The sequence below is a fragment of the Malus sylvestris genome, chromosome 2 (genome assembly GCF_916048215.2).
Source record: "Malus sylvestris chromosome 2, drMalSylv7.2, whole genome shotgun sequence".
NCBI classification, from domain to species: domain Eukaryota; kingdom Viridiplantae; phylum Streptophyta; class Magnoliopsida; order Rosales; family Rosaceae; genus Malus; species Malus sylvestris.
The window spans coordinates 5,386,850-5,408,153 of NC_062261.1; the positions used below are offsets into that span (position 1 = coordinate 5,386,850).

Genomic DNA, 21,304 nt, shown 5'->3' on the forward strand with positions numbered 1-21,304 from the left:
GTCCACTGCCAGCAAACCAAGTTAATTTATACTCTTTGTTGTTATTGCTTCCTATTGGAGATCCAGGTTTGAACATAATAGTCTAATGTGATCGGCCAAATTCCAATACAATCATGAAAGAGTGTTATTAAGTTTATCTTTTGAAATAAATTAGAATGATGCAAAATAAAAATTAAAAAAACCCATAGACTATGCGTACCTTCAAGTAAGGATAAAACCTTATACTTTTTCTTATTTTAGATGGCACTGCTAGTCCAGGTTTGAACATTATTTTCCGTGGTATTGTGTTCAAGGCCTTCCAACTTTGTTAAATTTCTACTAATAGCCTAATGTGATCGGCCAAATGTATCACGTAGTAGACAATATCTATTATTGTGGCCGACAATGATAAAAAATGTTGCAAGCATTGCGTCTACGCAATGAATCTTATATCTCATAAGAGTGTTTTGTCTCTAATAATAATGCATAACTTCATAAAACCAACATGATACATTCTATACCTTTACCGAAAATCATGTGGATGGTCTCTTTCAATACTTTATGTATACAATCGTATCCTAACATAGTAATTGGTTGTCGATTTAAAGGACATTCAATAGGTTGTTTAGTTGTGATTATAAACTCCTTTAGTGCATGGACTACAGCTTGAATTGCCATCAATAAATACTCAATAATTTCATAAAGTTCTTCTTCTTCTTCCTTTTATTCCACTTCCATTTTTGTAATAAAAAAAATCATAGGCAAGTTGACAAACAAAGAACCATATATATAATACCAATCATGAGCAAGTTAACAAACAATTATTGACATAATGTTTTATAATATTGACACAAGAATTGGTTGATTTGTTTAACAAGAAATGCTAAGGAGACTCCATCGATTCTCTGTCACCTTATGATTTTTGCACAATATTTTATAATATTGGCACGACTTGTCATTAAATTGTGAGGTGACACAGATTTCATGAATCTCATTTTAAGAGAATCTCTCTTAGCATCTATTTGTTTAACAGTTTAACTATCTAAGTTTCATTAATACCCAAACTAATTCATTTAATTGGATCGATATTTTATTATTTAGAAGGAGAATGTGGTAACGATTGTTTAGGGTTTAGTAGTTTATTATGTGGTTTAAAAAAAGAGACGTCAGATTGTCAGAATTTATTGGTGCAGGGCAGAGGATTCAATTTCCAATAAGTAAAATTTTAAACAAGGGGATTGTTCTGATGATTTTCTCTCACGATGATATATGTTTAATGTGCTTTTCTTGAAATCCCAGTGATTCGACCACACTCCCCTCTTCTCACGAGAGCCCAAGGATGCAATCATGCAATGCCAATATAATGCAACCAAGAAGTTGTTAATGGAACCAAACTCTTTGTGGGCGTCGGTCATTAAAGGCCGATACTTCCCCAACTGTTCTTTCTTTGACGCAAAGAGGGGCGGAAGAGCTTCATGGGCATGGTCAAGCCTCCTGGTTGGTAGAGAAATACTTCGGGAGGGTGCTCACTGGCAGATAATGAATGGAAAGGATGTCAGGGTCTGGGTGGATAGATGGCTGCCATCTATCCCGTCAGGACACCCATCTCCCTTGGGTTCAGTTCCTGTTTCTTTAAATCTCAGAGTGAATTCTTTGTTAAGCACTGATAATGATAGCTGGGAGATTGATTTCCTTAAACCCTTTCTGTTGGAGGAGGAACTCAAGGCGATTTACGAGACACATTCGGGTGATCCGATTTTGAAAGACAGATTAGTGTGGCCTTTTGTGAAGAATGGAATCTATTCTGTAAAATCCGGATATCATTGGGCTTTGACCAGGAATCTACAGCAGCGAACTGGAAACCCTCACCGATCTGCCCTCATCCCAAAACAGGTTTGGAAGTGTGTTTGGAAGCTTGAGGTTCAGCCAAAAATTAGATCCTTCATGTGGAAGACCTTACAAGAGGCAGTGGCCACGAAAGTAAATTTGTTTATTCGTCGATCCTCTTCGTCAACAATCTGCCCTATTTGTAATAGGTATGACGAATCTTTGGTACATCTTTTTCTCCAATGTTCGTGGGTTGAGGAGGTATGGCTTGGGGGGAGATTAACTAGAGGCTTGCGGAGGGGTGCGGTCACAAATTGGGCTAATTGGTTGGGGGGTATTGTTGATTCAGTAAATGGGCAGATAAGTGTGCGGAACAACATGCTTTCATATGTTGCTACAACTTGTTGGTTTATATGGAAGGCAAGATGCAATTTTCTTTTCAATCAACAACCTATCTTTCCTCGACAGATCATCGCAGCCATCACCCAGTCTGTGGCTGCCTTCAAGGATTATACTCAGGCTCCGGTATGTAGTTTGCCTATTTCTGTCAATGGTTCGGCTATTGATGTCCAGTGGTCTCCTCCTTGTGTGGGTTTTATCAAAATTAATGTGGATGCTAGTTGGTTAAGGAGTGGGGCCTCAGGATTTGTGGGGGTGGTAGCTCGGGACGATGGGGGCAGGTTTGTGGCAGCGATCAGGAGGAGGGTCACGGCCTCTTCAGTGGCAGTGGCTGAAGCTTTGGCAGTGCTGCATGGGTGTGAGCTTGGAAGAAGTATGGGATGGAATTTTGTCATTGTGGAATCTGACTCTCAGGAATCCATATCCTGTATTCGAGGGGCAGTTGGGAAGCTTTCCCAATTTTAGCGCGATGCAAAAGAATGGGGGAGGCTTTTTATGACTGCCGCTGGTCTTGGGTACCAAGACCGGCCAATATGGCTGCGGATCGTCTGGCGTTGCGGCAAAGTAGGGAGGTATGTGATAATATTTGGGTCAACAGACCCCCATCATCCCTTGTTCATGTTCTGTGTAATGATGGTCTCCCTTGTCCCCATTAATTTCTTCCAGGCAGCATGAGGAGTGACATTTTTAGCATTTGGTGCGATGTCGTATTTACCTCTTTGTACTGCTTTTCCTTAGTTGTTGCTGCTTGCTTTTGCCTCGGGGTAGGCTTCTTTGTTTCTTTGGCATCTTTGCCCGGTTGATATTGATTCCAGTTCGCCAAAAAAAAAAAAAAAAAAAAGAAAGGACTTTTGTGTATACATATTGTTTCCAAGCGCACACTATATATTCTTACCAACTAAAAGAAAATTATTTCAATATCAACGGTTTTCTACTATTTAGTGGAAACGTTTAGACAAATTGCGACAAAATCTTTAGTAAGGTTGTCATTTGAAACAACGCACTTATAACGCAAGTGAAACTCTTAACATATGAGTATGATGAGCCATGCGGCTGTCCTAACCAATAGCCTTGGCAGCAATATTAAGAATGACAGCACACAGCACGCTAGAAACACTTTTTCACGACGAGACTAAAAAAACAAAAATTTAGATCGCCAATTATATCACATGTTCCCCCTTATTTTCTTATGCATTGGTCTAAAAGATAGGAATGGTTAAGAAAATAGTTTATTCATCTGCTTTTTTTTTTTTTATGAACGAAAATAATAGTGGTCATATAAGAAGGAGGTCAACGATGCTTTAGATGTTTTATTCCAAGCTGAGATTTTGTCGTATCACTATCATCTTTTTCATTTAAGCTGAACAAAAGATCATTTCCAAATAATCTAAACTTGGCTAAAATAACACAATTCATAGCAACCGAAGGCATTGAACAATTATTAAGCCCCCCAGGCATAATTACCTTGCCAATTTCGGTTTTTAACTTTAACAACTTAGCCAAACGAGGTTTCTCCATATCGACTTTACCACTAATAATCATGTCGATTGGTGTAGTATCGACATCTAAGACCATATCTCCAATTACCATATCAATTGATACGGTTTTACGGTCTGAAGTCGTGTATCGATCTTGTTCGTCATTGGAACACTCCTCTGACAAATCATTTTCTGAGTCGATTTTTGACTTAAAAGCTTGAACTTTTCCTTCTAGGCTTATCACACTTTCAGTCTCGACCGAAATAACAGATGGTCTAGGTTTTTCTTCGGCCGTCTTGACAATTTTCTTAGGTTGAATTGTGATTGTGGTCGGAGCGAAAAATTGCCCCCCGGCCTATTGCCCTTATTCTTCAAGAATTCTACTCACATTGAAAAATTTTCTATAACACTTCTCAAGGAGTTTTTCTTGCTTCTCGAAATTTTCCTTTAATAGGCGATAAATCTCGTCCAATGGAGTCTGATCGAGATCTTGATATATCATGTGAACTTCGTAGTTTTAGCATTGGGTCCCATTGGGAGTGCCAAAATGTTGACCCTAAAAACTATCAAGCCTACATGGCGCGTAGGTCAAGTAACTAATGAGCTAACTACGTCATTCAGTAATGTGCGGGGCGTGCCAACTCGATGGCCGGCCGGGGAGTAAAATGTGTTGATGTTGAGTTAAGCGCGCTGCTGACTTCTCGATCTTGCAATTGCAGTCGAGAAAGGAACACGTCTCGCCCTTCAGGTTCTAAAGCTTGAAGACAAGGCTGTTATTCCTGCGAAGTTCACGGATCATCGGTGTCAGGTTCGGTCTCGGTAATATTAGTCATGATGATATAATTAAGCTGAACTGGCACCAAACTATACAGACATAAATATTCAAAAGAGATAAATGTCTTGATTGTAAATGTGGTTCGGTCGTCGACGTGCCGAACTCTAAAATGTACTAACAAATATCCAATCATAAAACAACTTGGTGTTTAACGTGCCGAGCCTAGTAACCTAAAACACCTCACTTCGCTGAGAAGGCTGATGAGATGACCTCTAACAACAAGGACTCGAAAATCCTTGTCGACCGAGACTTTGATAGGTAATCAGTCGATCTCGAAGTAGTGCTGTTTATCCAAACTAAAGGTGCTCCGCGGTCGGCTGATTCTTCAGCTATAGTGCTGTTTATCCAAACTGAGATGTTGCCAGTTGCTTTCATAGTGCTGTTTATCCAAACTGAAAATGTCTCTGGTTGCTTTCACATTGCTGTTTATCCAAACTGAAGATGTGTTGGCGGAAGAAATGGGAAGAAGGATAAAATCTCAGGTTGTTGAGAAGTTTTGCTCATGACAATTTGTGTGTTGAATTGGAGGGGGTCTTTCACATTGTTTGCATCTTTGTATTTATAGCCGAGTCTCCTTGATCGCCAATCCAAATAGAGGCCTTTTCCGATTATACCCCAAAAAACAATATTAAAATAACTGATATTTGAAGGATTTATTTTGAAAAACATGTTCATTTGAGCAACATCATATGGCATGCAATTAACAATTAAAGGCGGAATCATGCTTGCATGTACTCAAAAACAAAACATTACCATGAAATTCAAAGCCTAGTAGATTGGTGAACCATTAATCAACTCAAAACAAAGTGAGTTGAAATTATTACCTTTGTAGATTCCTCCTTGCATAAGCAAAGGCTAATCACCCAAAGAGAGGGCCTTCATTCCTTGCATCTAAAATCTATGGATTTGGTTGGAAGAATAGGTTTCTCCAAGTTCCCAAAATTGAGAACCTCTAAGTCTCTTCACCAAGGTTAGATTGTAGAAGAAATGAGTGACTTTGGAGTTGTTAGGATTGCTAGATTCTTACTCCAAAGGGCCGGCCTCTTTAGAGAGAAATGGAGCGACAATTCTCTCCAATTTTTCCCCAAAAACAAACCCTTAATGAATTTTGGTTATAAAGTCCTTTATATAGTCCCTTCAAATAAGTGACCTAAAGAACCAAAACCCTAATTCATCTACTATGGCCGGCCATATTGGGATTTTTGGGCTTTTGGGCCTTTGTGAATCTTTATTCATTAAGTTGTCATACAACTTAAGTCAATGGGCTTGACGTTCGAAGCCCATTGGACCTTAAGGTCCATAACTATCCCGAGGTCTTTAACGAACTTATTCGTTTGATTAATTAACATATTAATTAATCCTTGCCAGAAATAAATGATTAAACCATTTAATCATTCTTACTCATCTCCGTTTAATCTTCAATCTCCACCTTTTATGGTGTGCGATCCATTAGGTTCCTTTTAGCGAGGTAGTGGGCGATTAAAACCATTTTACATCGATTGTGAATTGAAACTGTTGATGCACAAAATCAGTGAAGACTTTGGTACAACAGAAAGTGTCAGGTTTTGTGACCTTCGCTTGGTTGCTTGGTTGCTTCAGTCACTAGTGAGGATAAGTACGTAAATGAATAGAGACAGAGAAGCAAACACAGGATGTACGTGGTTCACCCAGATTGGCTACGTCCACGGAGTAGAGGAGTTCTTATTAGTAGTGAAGGGCTTACACAAGTACAAAGGATCAAGCTCTCAATTTAGTGAGTTCTTGTGAATGATTTAACACAAAATGGCATTAGGCCATATTGTGGGGGAATGACCCCTATTTATAGAAAAACTTGTAGCTTTGTCACATTGACATGTGTCATGTTATGATTGGTTCTTGATGTTGACACGTGCTGCGCTCTGATTGGCTTCTAATCTTGACACGTGTCGAGTAGTGATTGGCCTCCTGGTCGGAGGGGAACTCTTCTGGGTCCTTGACAGTATAGCGTTGGCCGGTGCTCGGTAGTTTCGGGATTGGTCAAGTATGGTACAAACAGTGCTCCCCTAAGTTCCCGAGTGAGGGAAACTCCTCGGTTGGGGACTTGCAAGATCCAATCCCTTGAGTAATCACGAAACTTCTAAGTACCGAAGTGTGGTCTGATCTTCATCTGCCCTTCTCTGGAAGTACTTTTCCTCCATCCGGGAATGGTGTATTTAGCTGATGTTGACGCACAAGGTAATGTATCAATTTCACTTGAAGCTTAGTTGTAGTTTCGGGCTTAGTCAAGTGTGATACAAACCCTATAGTAGGAGTCCCCCAAGTCGCCGAGCTAGGAGATCTGCCGAAAGAGGTGACAGACAAGGTAAGCAGTCAAACTTCCAAGTAAGCAACCCAGGATCAGAGGTTTGACTTCGGCTTCCGGTTGATTGTTCTCATTCTCCTTGTCTCTCATTCAACTGCCAAGATAAGGAGAAGCAAATGGATAAGAGATGATATGAGATACTTTTGCTTTTGAAGAAGTAACTTTCCACAGGCTTATTCTTGAACTGTGCTGGAGGGTTTTCTGGTGCCCTTCAGAGTATAAGGCCGACTCAAAAATTTGAGGGTCAAAACAAGTCCATCAAATCTAGAGTACGTTCGACCTTGATGATATGGGATACTTTTGCTGTTGACGGAATAATGAATGTGGTATGGAAAGGTGTCGTGCTGTAGTGATCTGTTTCAGCTCACCGTTGAACCTTCTGCTTCAATCTTTTGCATGGCAGAAGTGGTGTGCAACCTTTGCATTTAAATGGTCCTTCAGAACATTCCTTCATAGTGACTCATCCACGCTTGGCAGCTTCAGTGTAAAGAGCCAATATCTGATCAACTGTCATGAGGTATTTGCCGGTGGAATTCGTGACCTTGACAGCAGTTGAGGATGAGTACTCGAGAGCAATGCTAAGTAAGCAACCAGGCAAAGGCTCCAGGCAGTCAGTTCCAAATTGGAGGTTTGATTTCAGGTTCCGACTGACTGCTCTCTTTCTCCTTGTCCTGCAGGTGTGGACAAGGACAAAGACAAAGATAGGGAGAAAGCATGATATGGGATACTCTTGCTTTCGACCCTGATGATATGAGATACTCTTGTTCTTGGTGTGGCTTATTTGCTGAGGTATTATCGGGGGGAAATAAAGCTGAGTATTTCGAGAGGTTATGTTGAGGGTGCCTTTTCGAATGCGAGAAAGGGTTGAGCATTTTTGCAGGTTTGCCTGTCCGTTGAGGAGGGAGGTCAATGTATATAGGGATTTCCCAATAACAAGTAGTAATGCTATTCCTTTACCCTTCTTGGTCACAGCAATGTAGTGGGAGCTGCCAGCTTCACGTGTTTTAATTTTGTCAGAGCACTTTGAAAAAGTGGTATGTGGTATCTGGAAAGCTGATGTTACGTGTGAAGATTACAGACAAGCTTTATCTAAGGAAATCTGGCTCTCGAAGTTCTGAGAGTTGTGCCTCTTCGGTTTTCGAACAAGCAATCCCGTCGAGGATCTGACTCTCGAGATTCGGAAAGCGGTGCTACTCCGGTTTTTTAGAAAGTAATTATGTTGGGAGTCTTTTCTCGAATGTGAGTAAAGGTTGGACGTTCTTGCCAACCTGTCTTGCCGCAAAACCCGGAGGTCGACACACATAGGGACTTTCCAGTTGTCAAGCAGTGGTGCTGTTCCTTTACCCTTATGGGTAATAGTAGGGTAGCTGGAACTTCGAAATTCTCGTGCCTAAACTTTGTCAGAGATCTTTGACAAAGTTATATGTGGTACCCGAGGAGTTGATGGTGCATATGGAGAGCGGTGATTGAACAGTAAGATTCACGTGCTTTCTACTTCACCAGAAATCTTCGACAGATTGCCCGTAATTTCCGCAAAGCTGAGTGTGCATGTGACAGGTGCTGACGAGGCTGAAAAAGCAGGTGCTTCTTCGATTTCTGAGATCGGCCCTCGTGGTCACTGAGCAGCCCAACTTTTGAGAAAGCAAACGCCTCTTCGATTTCTGAGATCGGCCCTCGTGGTCTCTGAGTAGCCCAGCTTTTGAGAAAGCAAACGCCTCTTCGATTTCTGAGATCGGCCCTCGTGGTCTCTGAGCAGCCCAGCTTTTGAGAAAGCAAACGCCTCTTCGATTTCTGAAGCTCCGTCGAGTGCAGATTTTTATAGAGGCTGACATTAAGTTCCACAGCACACTTGAATCTCTACCAGTAAAAGCTCATTTCTTGCACTTCTAAGATCTTGATTTGTCTGACCTCTTCCTTCTTCAACACATTTGAAAATGTCTGGACCCTCCGACCGTCGTTTTGACTTGAACCTTGGAGAAGAGACAGCCACGCCTTCTCCAGACAACATATGGCGCCCATCCTTCATATCCCCTACTGGTCCTCTTACCGTTGGGGATTCTGTGATGAAGAATGATATGACCGCTGCAGTGGTGGCCAGGAACCTTCTCACTCCCAAAGATAATAGACTACTTTCCAAACGGTCTGATGAGTTGGCTGTTAAGGACTCTCTGGCTCTTAGTGTTCAGTGTGCAGGTTCTGTGTCTAATATGGCCCAACGCCTATTTGCTAGAACCCGCCAAGTTGAATCATTGGCTGCTGAAGTGATGAGTCTCAAACAGGAGATTAGAGGGCTCAAGCATGAGAATAAGCAGTTGCACCGGCTCGCCCATGACTATGCTACAAACATGAAGAGGAAGCTTGACCAGATGAAGGAATCTGATGGTAAGGTTTTACTTGATCATCAGCGGTTTGTGGGTTTGTTCCAAAGGCATTTATTGCCTTCGTCCTCTGGGGCTGTACCTGGTAATGAAGCTTCAAATGATGAACCTCCAATGCCTCCTCCTTCTGGGGTTTTGTCAAGTACTGAGGCTCCGGATAACCACCCTCCGGTGCTTTCTCTTTCTGGGGCTCTACCGACTGCTGAGACTTCCCCTAAGCAACCTTTGTGAAGGCTCCCTTTTGTTTGTTTATTTTGACTCATGTATATGTACATATTTGTGGCTTATCGAAAATATTAATAAATAAGCTTTGCTTCATTTCAACATATTGTGTTAAATACACCAAAGCCTTCTTCATAAAGTTCTTTGAATTTTTGCTTTTGTTGAAACCTGTATTGTTGAAGCTTTGTGAGTGAAGCATGTAGTTTGAGGTAGTGTTCCCTTAATTTCCCGAGTGAGGAAAACTTCTCGGTTGGAGACTTGAAAAATCCAAGTCACTGAGTAGTCACGAACTTTTGAGTACCAAGGCGTAGTAGCATATGGTGGGAGTCCCCCAAGTCTCTAGTCGAGGGAGTTGACGAATGAGGTGTCTTGCTAATAGTCCATGTCGTAAGTACCAAAACTTCATTCTTTTGTTTTCTAAGTGGTAGCCCCGGACTTTTTCTTCATAGATTTTGTTTATGAAGGTTGCTAGGCCCGAATAAGTGGAATTGCAGAAGGTGTAACCGTTGGTGCATTAACATCATAATGGAAGCATCACAATGATGGAAGCATCACAATGATGAAAGCATCATAATGATGAAAACACCATAATGATGAAACATCATAATGATGTTTCTTTGGTGGAATTGTTTTTCATTTCCCCTAACAACCGGAATTGTTTTTCAACATAACACCATCATCTGTAGGTCGAATCACAAAGTTGTCTTCATGAAAGTTGTTCGTTAATTCCTTAACTACAACATATCCAAATTGGAGAGCCATCGGAGCAGTACAACTCCAGAAATCCAGGTATGATGAGTGACTGTTTATCATTTGTCTGTCAACCCGTCAGATTTGTTGTGAGCTTTGAAACTCTATTTTCTCTTGCTCAGATCAGCATGCTTTCTTCATTGAAGTTGTTCCTCAGCTTGTGAACTACAACATATCCAAATTTGAGATCCCTCGGAGCTGTATAACTCAAGAAACTCAGGTATGATGAATGACTGGTTATTATTTTTCTGTCAACCCGTCAGATTTGTTATGAGCTTCGAAACTCCATTTTCTCTTGTTCAGATCGGTATGCTTTCTTCATTGAAGTTGTTCCTCAGCTTGTGAACTACAACATATCCAAATTTGAGATCCCTCGGAGCTGTATAACTCAAGAAACTCAGGTATGATGAATGACTGGTTATTATTTTTCTGTCAACCCGTCAGATTTGTTGTGAGCTTCGAAACTCCATTTTCTCTTGTTCAGATCGGTATGCTTTCTTCATTGAAGTTGTTCCTCAGCTTGTGAACTACAACATATCCAAATTTGAGATCCCTCGGAGCTGTATAACTCAAGAAATTCAGGTATGATGAATGACTGGTTATTATTTGTCTGTCAACCCGTCAGATTTGTTGTGAGCTTCGAAACTCCATTTTCTCTTGTTCAGATCGGTATGCTTTCTTCATTGAAGTTGTTCCTCATCGACTCTTTCATAACATATCAAAAATTCAGGATGAACTAACGGTTAAATATTTCCAGATCTTCGAAACATCACAACAGCTTCGAAATCTGCAAGAAGCCGACTATCATGTTTGGAGCTTCAACACTTTAATTTCCGTCGCTCAAACAGAAATGGTTCCTTCTTGAAAGTTGTTCATATGCTCAAGAACTATAGGGTGTCCAAAATTCAGCTCCATTGGAGAAGAGCAGAGGTTGCAGAAATTTGATAGATGAAAGGAGGCGGAAGAGGGAGAGAGAGAAAAAGTCTCCTGGGTTGGATTTCTATTTTGGGGCAGATTCCAATTTTTGTAGCACCTTCATTATTGATGAATTGCTTGTACTTTTGTCCATTATGAAATTTGGGACTTTGGCTTGTTGTTGGATCTATTATAATATGTTTGAGAACATATATAAGTGAATAAATAAGAAGGAAAATTTTGGGCCCTTGTGGGTGTAAAACAAAAAATGTTTATGTTTACCCAAGTGTTTTTGTACAAGTTCAAGGGCATCTTGGGTTTTGTGAACAAAATTTGTTTATTTGGAGCAAGGTTTTGTGTTGAAGCTTTGTAGGTGAAGCTTTGGTGTTGAAGCTTTTCGGGTGAAGCTTTTTAGGTGAAGCTTTGGAGGTGAAGCTTTTCGGGTGAAGCTTTTTGGATGAAGCTGTTTTTTTTTTTGGCGCTTGACACGGTCTTCATTTGCTTGTTTTGTAGTGACTGTGGAAGACGGATTGCTTTCTGATTGAGAAGGGTTCCGGCATCGCTTGCTATGAATGTAAAAGAGTGAGGGCTGAGTTGGCTAAATTACCTCTTTATTGAATTCATTGCCAAATGGCCTTCATTACATAGGATGCCAAACGGCTATAGCTCAACACTTGTACATCGTGAGTCTATTTGTAGTAGTACTTCAAGTGATCAGCGTTCCATGGATGGCCAAGGGTCTTGCCATAGGAGCTTCTAAGTGTGTAAGAGCCAGGGCGACTGATGCCAATGACTTCATACGGTCCATCCCAGTTTGGACTAAGTGTGCCTTCACTCGGGACTCTGTCGCAGAGTAATCTTTTCTTTAAGACCCAGTCTCCTATTTTGAAAGAACGAGGCTTGACCCTAGAGTCATAATAGTTGGAGATGCGCTGCTTGTAGGCGACATTCCTCAAGTGAGCTTGGTTTCTGTGTTCCTCGACTAAATCCAAGTTGAGGGTGAGTTGTTTGTCATTTTCACTTTGAATGTAGTTCTGGACTCGGAATGTTGCTTGCTCGAGCTCAACAGGGACAACCGCCTCTGTGCCAAAGGCAAGTGAGAATGGAGTTTCTCCTGTTGAAGTCCGATATGAAGTGCGATATGACCAAAGAACTTGGGGTACAAATTCTGGCCAACAGCCTTTAGCTTTGTCCAAGCTGGTTTTCAAAGTGCGCTTGATTATTTTGTTGATGGCCTCAACTTGTCCATTAGACTGGGGATGAGCTGGAGAGGCAAAGCATAAGTTGATGTTGAACTTAGAGCAGAACAACCTGAACTTCTTGTTGTCGAACTGTCGCCCATTGTCAGTGACTATCGCATTGGGAATGCCGAATCTACAAAGGATGTTCTTCCACACGAAGTCTTCTATCTTTGCCTCAGTAATGGTTGCCAAGGGTTCTACTTCGGCCCACTTTGTGAAGTAGTCCACTGCAACGACTGCGTAACAGACTTTGCCCTTCCCTGCCGGCATTGGGCCGATCAAATCAAGTCCCCACTGGGCGAAGGGCCAAGGGCTGATCATATGAGTAAGAGGCTCTGGAGGGGAATGAGGAATAGCCGCATATCGTTGACATTTGTCACATGAGCGGGATACTTTGATGGCATCCTGGTGGAGTGTTGGCCAGTAATATCCTTGGCGAAAAGTCTTGTGTGCTAGGGACCGAGATCCAGCATGATCTCCACAGACTCCCTCATGTATTTCCCGAAGGACGATTTCCGCCTCGGCAGGCGTAAGACACCTTAAGTATGGCAGGCTAAAACCTCGCTTATAGAGTTGATCATTGATGATCAGGTAGCGGGTAGACTTGTATCGAATTTGCTTAGCCTGGACTTTATCATTTGGGAGGGTGCCATGAGCAAGGAAATTATAGATCGGGGTGATCCAACTATCCCCCTGTTGTAAGTTGCATACTTCTGCGGCCATGGTGCTTGGTGTTGCCAACAGTTCGACATGAATTTTTCTTCCAATCTTGTCTTCCACAGCCGAGGCGAGGCGAGCCAGGGCGTCTGCATGACTGTTTGCCGCTCGAGGAACTTGGGTGATCTGGTAGTGGAAGTGCTTGAGCAAAAGTTGTGTTTGCGCAAGATATGCTGCCATGGAGCTGTCCTTAGCATCAAAGTTGTTGGTAACCTGGTTGACCACCAATTGGGAGTCACTGAAAATATCAATTTGTTTAACCCCGAGGTGTTTGGCCAAACGTAATCCTGCTAGAAGGGCTTCATACTCGGCCTCATTATTTGATGCCTTGAATTTGAAACGAAGAGCATACTCCATTGCTACTTTGTCGGGTGTAGTCAAGACTAGTCCCGCTCCACAGCCCTGTTGGTTGGATGAGCCATCAACATACAGACTCCATGCTGGGGTTGTTGGTTCTATCTTCTGAGCTTCCGGGGGTAATGAAGCCACTGCTTCAGGTGTAGAAGCAATGTCAACCGGATATGTGAAGTCGGCAATGAAGTCTGCCACTGCTTGGCCCTTCTCAGCTGGCTTTGGTTGGTAGGATATGTCAAACTCACCCAACGCTATTGCCCATTTGATCATTCGCCCTGAAGTGTCAGGACTTTGGAGTATCTGTCGAAGAGGATAATTGGTAAGCACGATGATGGAGTGCGCTTGGAAGTAAGGGCGGAGTTTTCGAGCAGACATGACCAATGCCAGAGCCAATTTCTCAATGTTAGAGTACCGTGTCTCCGCATCTTGTAAGGCTTTGCTAGCGTAGTAGACAGGTCGCTCAATATTCCCATCCTTTCGAATGAGAACGGAACTTACGGCTGAAGCTGATACCGATAGGTAGATAATGAGAATGTCTCCTACCTCGAGCTTGGAGAGTAGAGGGGCTTTACTCATGTACTCCTTGAGGTTTTTGAATGCCTCGGCACATTCATCAGTCCATGTAATGTACTTCCTACTTCCCTTAAGTGCTTTAAAAAAGGGAGCACATTTGTCTGTGGCCTTAGAAATGAACCTGGTTAAGGCTGCCACCTTGCCAGTAAGGCTCTGGATGTCCTTTGAAGTTACCGGTTCCTTCATGTCGAGGATTGCTTTGATCTTCTCGGGATTAGCTTCAATGCCTCGTTGGCTAATCATGAAACCTAAGAATTTGCCAGAGCCTACGCCGAAGGCACATTTGTTGGGGTTTAACCTCATTCGATACCTCTTCAAAATAGTGAAAGTTTCAGATAGGTTGGTGATGTGTTGGTCAGCATGTTTGCTCTTGACTAACATATCATCAACGTAAACTTCCATGCTCTTCCCAATCTGCTCGGCGAACATTGAGTTGACTAGTCTCTGATAAGTCGCTCCTGCATTCTTTAGGCCGAAAGGCATGACTTTATAGCAGTATAGTCCTCTGTCGGTAGTGAAGGCTGTGTGTTCTTGATCCGAAGGGTTCATGAGGATTTGGTTGTATCCTGAGTAAGCATCCATGAAGCTCAGGAGTTCACACCCGGCCGTAGAGTCTATAAGTCTGTCAATAAGAGGAAGAGGGAAGCTATCTTTCGGACACCCTTTGTTTAGGTCGGTGTAGTCAACACACATTCTCCACAAGACCTTTTGAAGCAAAAGACTTTCTTTGGTCGGATTTTTCTTAACAAGGACCACATTTGCTACCCATGTCGGGTAATTGACTTCGCGGACAAAGCCTATGCCTTTGAGTTTTTCAACTTCTGCTTTCATTGCCTCGTATCGTTCAGCGTCATAAGATCTTCGCTTCTGTCTCACCGGCTTGATCTTGGGGTCAATACTCAAACGATGACAGATGACATCGGGAGAGATGCCTGGCATGTCCTCGTATGACCAGGCGAAGACTTCAGTGTTCTCTTTCAAAAAAGATATCAATGCTAACCGAAGGGGTGGTGACAATGTGGTGCCAATCTTCACCATGCGATCTGGATAATCTCTTGAGATAAGTACCTTCTCCAACTCTTCAGCAGGTTGGGCTTGCTGGGTGAAAGAGTCATCTCGAGGATCATCGGGTTGATTGTTGCTATCAGGAAGATCCAAGTTCGCTTCATCTAGGCTGGTCTTTGTGACTTGGTCATGTACAGACAGGGTTTCCTTGGGTCCGGGCAAGTGTTGTTGCTTAACTGAAGTGTTGTAACATGATCGTGCACTAAGCTGATCTCCTCTGATGTAGCCGTTGCCATGGGGGGTTGGAAATTTCATCAACAGCATATGCGTGGATACCATAGCCTTGAGATCATTGATGCCTGTGCGCCCAAATATGACATTGTATGCCGTTGGGCAGTCAACCACTAGGAAGTTAGTGGTAATGGTAGCCGTGTAAGGGCCTGTACCAATAGTAAAGGGTAAATGTATGCTCCCTAAGGGTTGCACGATATCACCGGAGAAGCTTATCAGAGGAGAAATCGAGCGATCGAGCAAGTGTTCAGCTACACTGAGTGCCCTGAAAGCTTCGGCAAACATGATATTGACCGAAGCCCCTGTGTCTACGAGGATTCGTCGAACATCAAAGTTGGCTATGTGAGCCTCCACGATCAATGGGTCGTTATGAGGGTAGATGATGCCTCTTTCTTCCTCAGGGTAGAAACATATCGGATCCCAGTTAGGCTTTTGATACTTCCCTCCCCTGATGTCTTCCACGTGAAACACTTGGTGACCAGGCCTCAGATTTCGTTCACTGTTTTTCATGGCCCTATTGGAAGATTCAGATATGGGTGTGCCGCCGCTTATGGAATATATGACATTCACCTGGCGTTGGTTACGGTTATCCCTTTGAGGGTGAAGGAGGAATTGATCAATTTTTCCTTCTCGTGCCAAAGCTTCAATACGATCACGGAGGATGATACATTTCTCGCTATCATGGCCGTTATGCTCATGGTAGCAACAAAACATGCCCGCGTTATTCGGAGGCGTGTAATCTGGGTGCCTCGGCTTTGGCTTTGGTATCAGGTGAGCTATGCTGGGGTAAATGGCCGCGCATGTGGCATTCAAGGGCGTGTATGTCTCATACCTTGGGGTAGGGGGTATCTTGACGCGGGTTTGACCCACTGCATTGACTGCCTGGGGGCGAGCGTTATTGTGGCGATACCCTTGGTTATCGGGATAGTGTCCCTTACTCTTTTTACTGAAAGGAGAGTGGTGAGGATGGAAATCCTTCCTCTTGCCTTGAAATTGATATGTCTGTTGATTTGGTGAAGCATTATGCAAGGCATGGGGAGGTGCCACTGCTGTTTGGAAAGTCGAGGTCTTCTCATTTAGGTGAGTCTGGCTTCCACCTCCCACTTGTTGATAAAGGATGGTTGTAGGGGGTTTCTCCTGATATGTCTTTGCCTCGGCGGAGGCATGGTTATAAGCCTGCGCCATCACCTCAGAGTAAGTCTTCCAAGTATTGGCATTGATCATGTATTTAAAGAAACAATCACGTAGGCCTGCCGTGAAGGCTTTGAGGGCAGTCTTGTCGTCTGCCTCGGCACACCGGGAGTATTCATGGCTGAAGCGGCCAGCATACATACGTAATGACTCGTCTGGCTTCTGGCGGATAGTGTACAAGTCATCTGCAGAGTGCAAGCGATCGGTTTGGAAAATGTGTTGGGAAACAAATAGTTTCCTCAATTCCTCAAATGAGTCTACCGTCTCAGGTGTAAGACGACAATACCAATTTAGAGCTCCACTAGAGAGGGTGGAGGGGAAGAGAAGACATCGCTCTTCGTCGGTGTGCATCCGGTATGCCATGGTGGACTCAAAGAGGTTAAGGTGCTCAATCGGGTCCTCTTTTCCAGTATAAAGTTGCAAGCCAAGCTTTTGCTTTGTCTTTGCTTGAAGGGGGGTGTTGAGGATCCTCCTTGTAAGAGGGCCAGGCCTGGGTTGGTTCCAGTCAGGTATTTCAGCCTGACGTTCAGCCTTCAACTTGTTTACTTCCTCAAGAAGTTGTAGGACAAGGGGGTCCTGAGCGGAGTTATGTGTCACTGGAGCTTTCTTTCGTAAATCTCCATCTCCTATTGGAATTAGGAAGGTTTGATCAAGGGCATGTGATTTTTCCCTGGACTCGCTGTACTGGCTTCCAGGGTATGTCTGTCGGAACACCTCTGAGTCCCCTGTACCCTCATGTCTCTCTAGGACTTGTTGCCCCTTCCCCAAATTGGTGGCCGGCTTGGGCCGTGGCAGGGGACCGAGTCTCTCAGAAATCCTTGGGTCATTGATCTTTGAGCTTATATGGATGGAATTCTCTCGACGTTGCTTCAGGAAATCCCGACAATCGCGAAAGACGGCTTTCGATCCTTCTGCCCCTTCAGCAAAGAGGTGTCTCCCTCCACTTCTCATGGTTCGGGTCGAAGCAACTGGGTTAAGAGAAGCCTCATGTTGATTATCAAGTCGAGGGGTAATCTGTTCCCTATCAGGGATATCTATGTCGAATGCATGTGACCCTCCATGTTGGAGGGCACCCAGTTGATGGTTGACTTCCACGGGGGCAACAAGCTCTCCCACGGGGGCAACAAGCTCGCGTGTCTGAGCTTGCCTAGCTTTGTGGAGTGTCTCGAAGAGCTTCTCATATTGCTCCTGGAGGACCTCATTCCTCATTGCTATCTTGTTGTTCTGAGCTTCCAACTCATCGACTTTAGCTTGAAGAAGAACTCGTTTTCCTTCCTTCTTTCGTTGTTTCGCACTATGTGCAAGGGGGGTGTCATTCTGTGTGCTGTGGCTTCCTTCGCTTCCCATGTTGGAGAGGGATGCCTGATCAAAAGAAAGTGTACGAATGATAGAAACCAGCTTGACACAGCTGAAGAGAGTAGGAATAAGTGTCGTTTCCCACAGACGGCGCCAAATGTTGATGCACAAAATCAGCGAAGACTTTGGTACAACAGAAAGTGTCAGGTTTTGTGACCTTCGCTTGGTTGCTTGGTTGCTTCAGTCACTAGTGAGGATAAGTACGTAAATGAATAGAGACAGAGAAGCAAACACAGGATGTACGTGGTTCACCCAGATTGGCTACGTCCACGGAGTAGAGGAGTTCTTATTAGTAGTGAAGGGCTTACACAAGTACAAAGGATCAAGCTCTCAATTTAGTGAGTTCTTGTGAATGATTTAACACAAAATGGCATTAGGCCATATTGTGGGGGAATGACCCCTATTTATAGAAAAACTTGTAGCTTTGTCACATTGACATGTGTCATGTTATGATTGGTTCTTGATGTTGACACGTGCTGCGCTCTGATTGGCTTCTAATCTTGACACGTGTCGAGTAGTGATTGGCCTCCTGGTCGGAGGGGAACTCTTCTGGGTCCTTGACAGTATAGCGTTGGCCGGTGCTCGGTAGTTTCGGGATTGGTCAAGTATGGTACAAACAGAAACTATTTTCAATTCTCCCTTTAGTGATTACACACGTTTAGGGCTTCCACAAACCATGAGTGACACCTAGCAGCATATCATGGTTACCCAAGCTAATCAGAAGAGGATAGAGAACCTATTCAGTTCGGGATTACAAATGCAATACGGTCTTTCTCTAATCTAATACTCTTGACCACATTGTTTGGTATGATAGTTTATTTACTCATGTCTACTATCCAATGTAAATCGTTTGCTTATATGATTTCCTTGAATGTGATTTGGAACGCATTCCCTAATCTCATTCATACTCTGGCCAGAGATTCCAAATCATATCATAGAGTATTCTCCCTCAACTGTTTGAAGGTTAGAGATCCCTTGTTGCGCATTCACTTGTCTCCATAGCTAAGTGGCTTAACCCCAACGATGCCGTGGACACCCCGAGGGGGTGACTTTGACATAATCAAAGATCAAGGACTTAACCACAAGACAATTGTGATGCCTCAGGTCAAATGACTACTTTGCATTATCCCAACCATGAGTTCTTATGTGACATGGAATATGAGAACTCTTCGTTGATCACGTTCAGTGTACTCATTCTCTATTGAGCACCTACGTACTTGTCTTGATGTCACACACACCAATGACTCGAGACTAATCACTCTCCCTGAGAGAAGACATAGTACGTACCGATCTTTACGGACTGTCAATGCCCAATTGACAATCCTATGATCAGGAACATTTAGGATGTGTCTACGAAAGAATGGTCTCATGAATCTAACTTCATTAGATTACATTCTCCCAATCACATATTCCTTGGACTTTATCGTTTAAGCATATAACATTTATATGAGACGGCTCAAACAATAATCTTTGCCCTTTATATGTAAAACTAGATTAGTTTAACATGTGAAATGTCCGTAAAGTATCATCATATGATTGGCTTTAGGGCACATTTCCAACAATCTCCCACTTGCACTAGAGCCAATCAGCTTGATCATCAGTGATGATACCTCTTCTGTAGTCATTTCATAAATGGCTGAGTAGTAGGCCTAGACAATGGATATCTATATGTTATCCATAGAAGCAACCTTGAGAATAACGACGTCACCATTATACATGATTCTCAATCATGTGGTTCAGTCTCTCATTTGTGTTTGGACCTTGATGAGACCTTGATTCCCAGGCTTGAGCTATCGCCCCATTAGTGTCATACACTTTCTGGTTGGAACCGAATAGAGAGTTCATAAATGAACTTTCCCATCCAAACAACATTGTTGTAAACTTCTATATGGCAATATATTTTGCATTCATAATGGAACACACTAAAGTCATTACTTTAATGTTTCCATCCAAATATCTCTTTAGTCATAATAAAGAGATATCTGTTTATCTCTTCATTCATAATGAAGAAACATCCAATGATGGATTAGATTTGTTTATACCATATTTAGGGCCTCGTATTTAGATCTCGTACAAATACTCAGGGGACTTAAATGTAATTATGGGATAAAGGAAGGGGCAAATATGTAATAAGTGAGGAGTCCTTATTCTATAAAAGGACCCCTCACCCTCACAATTAAGGGGAGGCTCATTCTCGCCCTCAGAGGCCATTTCTGAAGCCTCTCACCCCCTCTCAAAGCTCCTCACATCCCCTAAGCTCTCTCTCCCTCTTCAACAGAGGAACATAATACAATCAGTGTGGACGTAGCCCAAACCTTGGGGTGAACCACGATACATCTTGTGTTATTTACATTTCTGCAGATTCACGGTCGGATTTACGTTGTTCCAAGACCTCCGGTTTTGTGCATCAACATTTGGCGCCGTCTGTGGGAAACGATACGAAAAGTTGTGTCGGTTCTCTTTCATTTTTTCATCTCCGTCGTGAATCTGCAAAATTTTGCAAAAACCCAGAAACAGAAAAGATCTAGATCTCAAAATCACTCATCTCTCTCTCTGGAAAACACATTGAAGCTAAACAAAAACCCCACTTCTCGATACACAGACACACTTTGTCTGTCTCTCTCTCTCATCTAATCCCTCAGCAAAAACAAAAAAAAGATCCAGAAGAAAAAGAAAGAGATTCCATCGTCTCAACCGTCATCATCATCTGCTCCGCAGCCCCACCAATCCTCCGCCGCACCCCAATCTTTCCATCGTCTGATCGCTGTCGACGTCCCCAACGAAGAGGACGAGATCGTTTTCGCAGCTCCTAGCTCCCGCCGCCTCTGTGAGATCAGACACCCAGAAAAACGGCACAACAGCAATCACAGTTTCTCTCTCTAGCTAGACCAGAAATGGCAGGGAACAGACTGAAACTCGATACGACGTCGCAGTCCTACTTAGAAGGAAAAACAGTGAGCGACACCAAGGTTCTGATATTTGATCTCTGCCGCCAATTCTGCAATCTCGGATGGGTCTTAGGAACGGGTGGCAGCATCACAATCAAAGTTCACGAAGACTCTGTTCCGAAGCCTGAGCGGCTTGTAGTCATGTCTCCGTCTGGCGTTTAGAATGAGAGAATGGTACGGCCCAGCGGTGGATTTACAGTGGGGAGATTCTCCGGCGAGAGGGAATTACCGGTTGTGTACACAGAAATGGACGGCGGGTTCAATGGTAACGGGGCTCCAATAAGGGTATTATGGGCACCGAGGAGTAAAAGGAGTGAAAGTCGCAGGATTCAGAGTGCTTTTCATAGTATAGCTTCATTTTGGGGGCGATTACGTTCCAATTCATCATTTTCGAGGTCCGGGTCGGAATCTGGTTTTGTATTTTAACGAAGGCGAAGATCGCGATTCGTGGGTCAAGGATGACGTCGATCTCGGGGCACGTGTTTTTGGTCGGAGACAGCGCAG

The 21,304-nt window shown here is 43.2% G+C and overlaps 1 long non-coding RNA gene across 1 annotated transcript; it reads left to right on the forward strand.

Moving 5' to 3' along the window:
- The first annotated feature begins 9,524 nt into the window (after nt 1-9,524).
- Nucleotides 9,525-11,371, forward strand: LOC126597453 (uncharacterized). Its single transcript, XR_007614259.1, has 3 exons — nt 9,525-10,248; nt 10,332-10,429; nt 10,694-11,371. It is a non-coding gene; the product is annotated as an uncharacterized LOC126597453 (long non-coding RNA).
- Nucleotides 11,372-21,304: the final 9,933 nt, after the last annotated feature.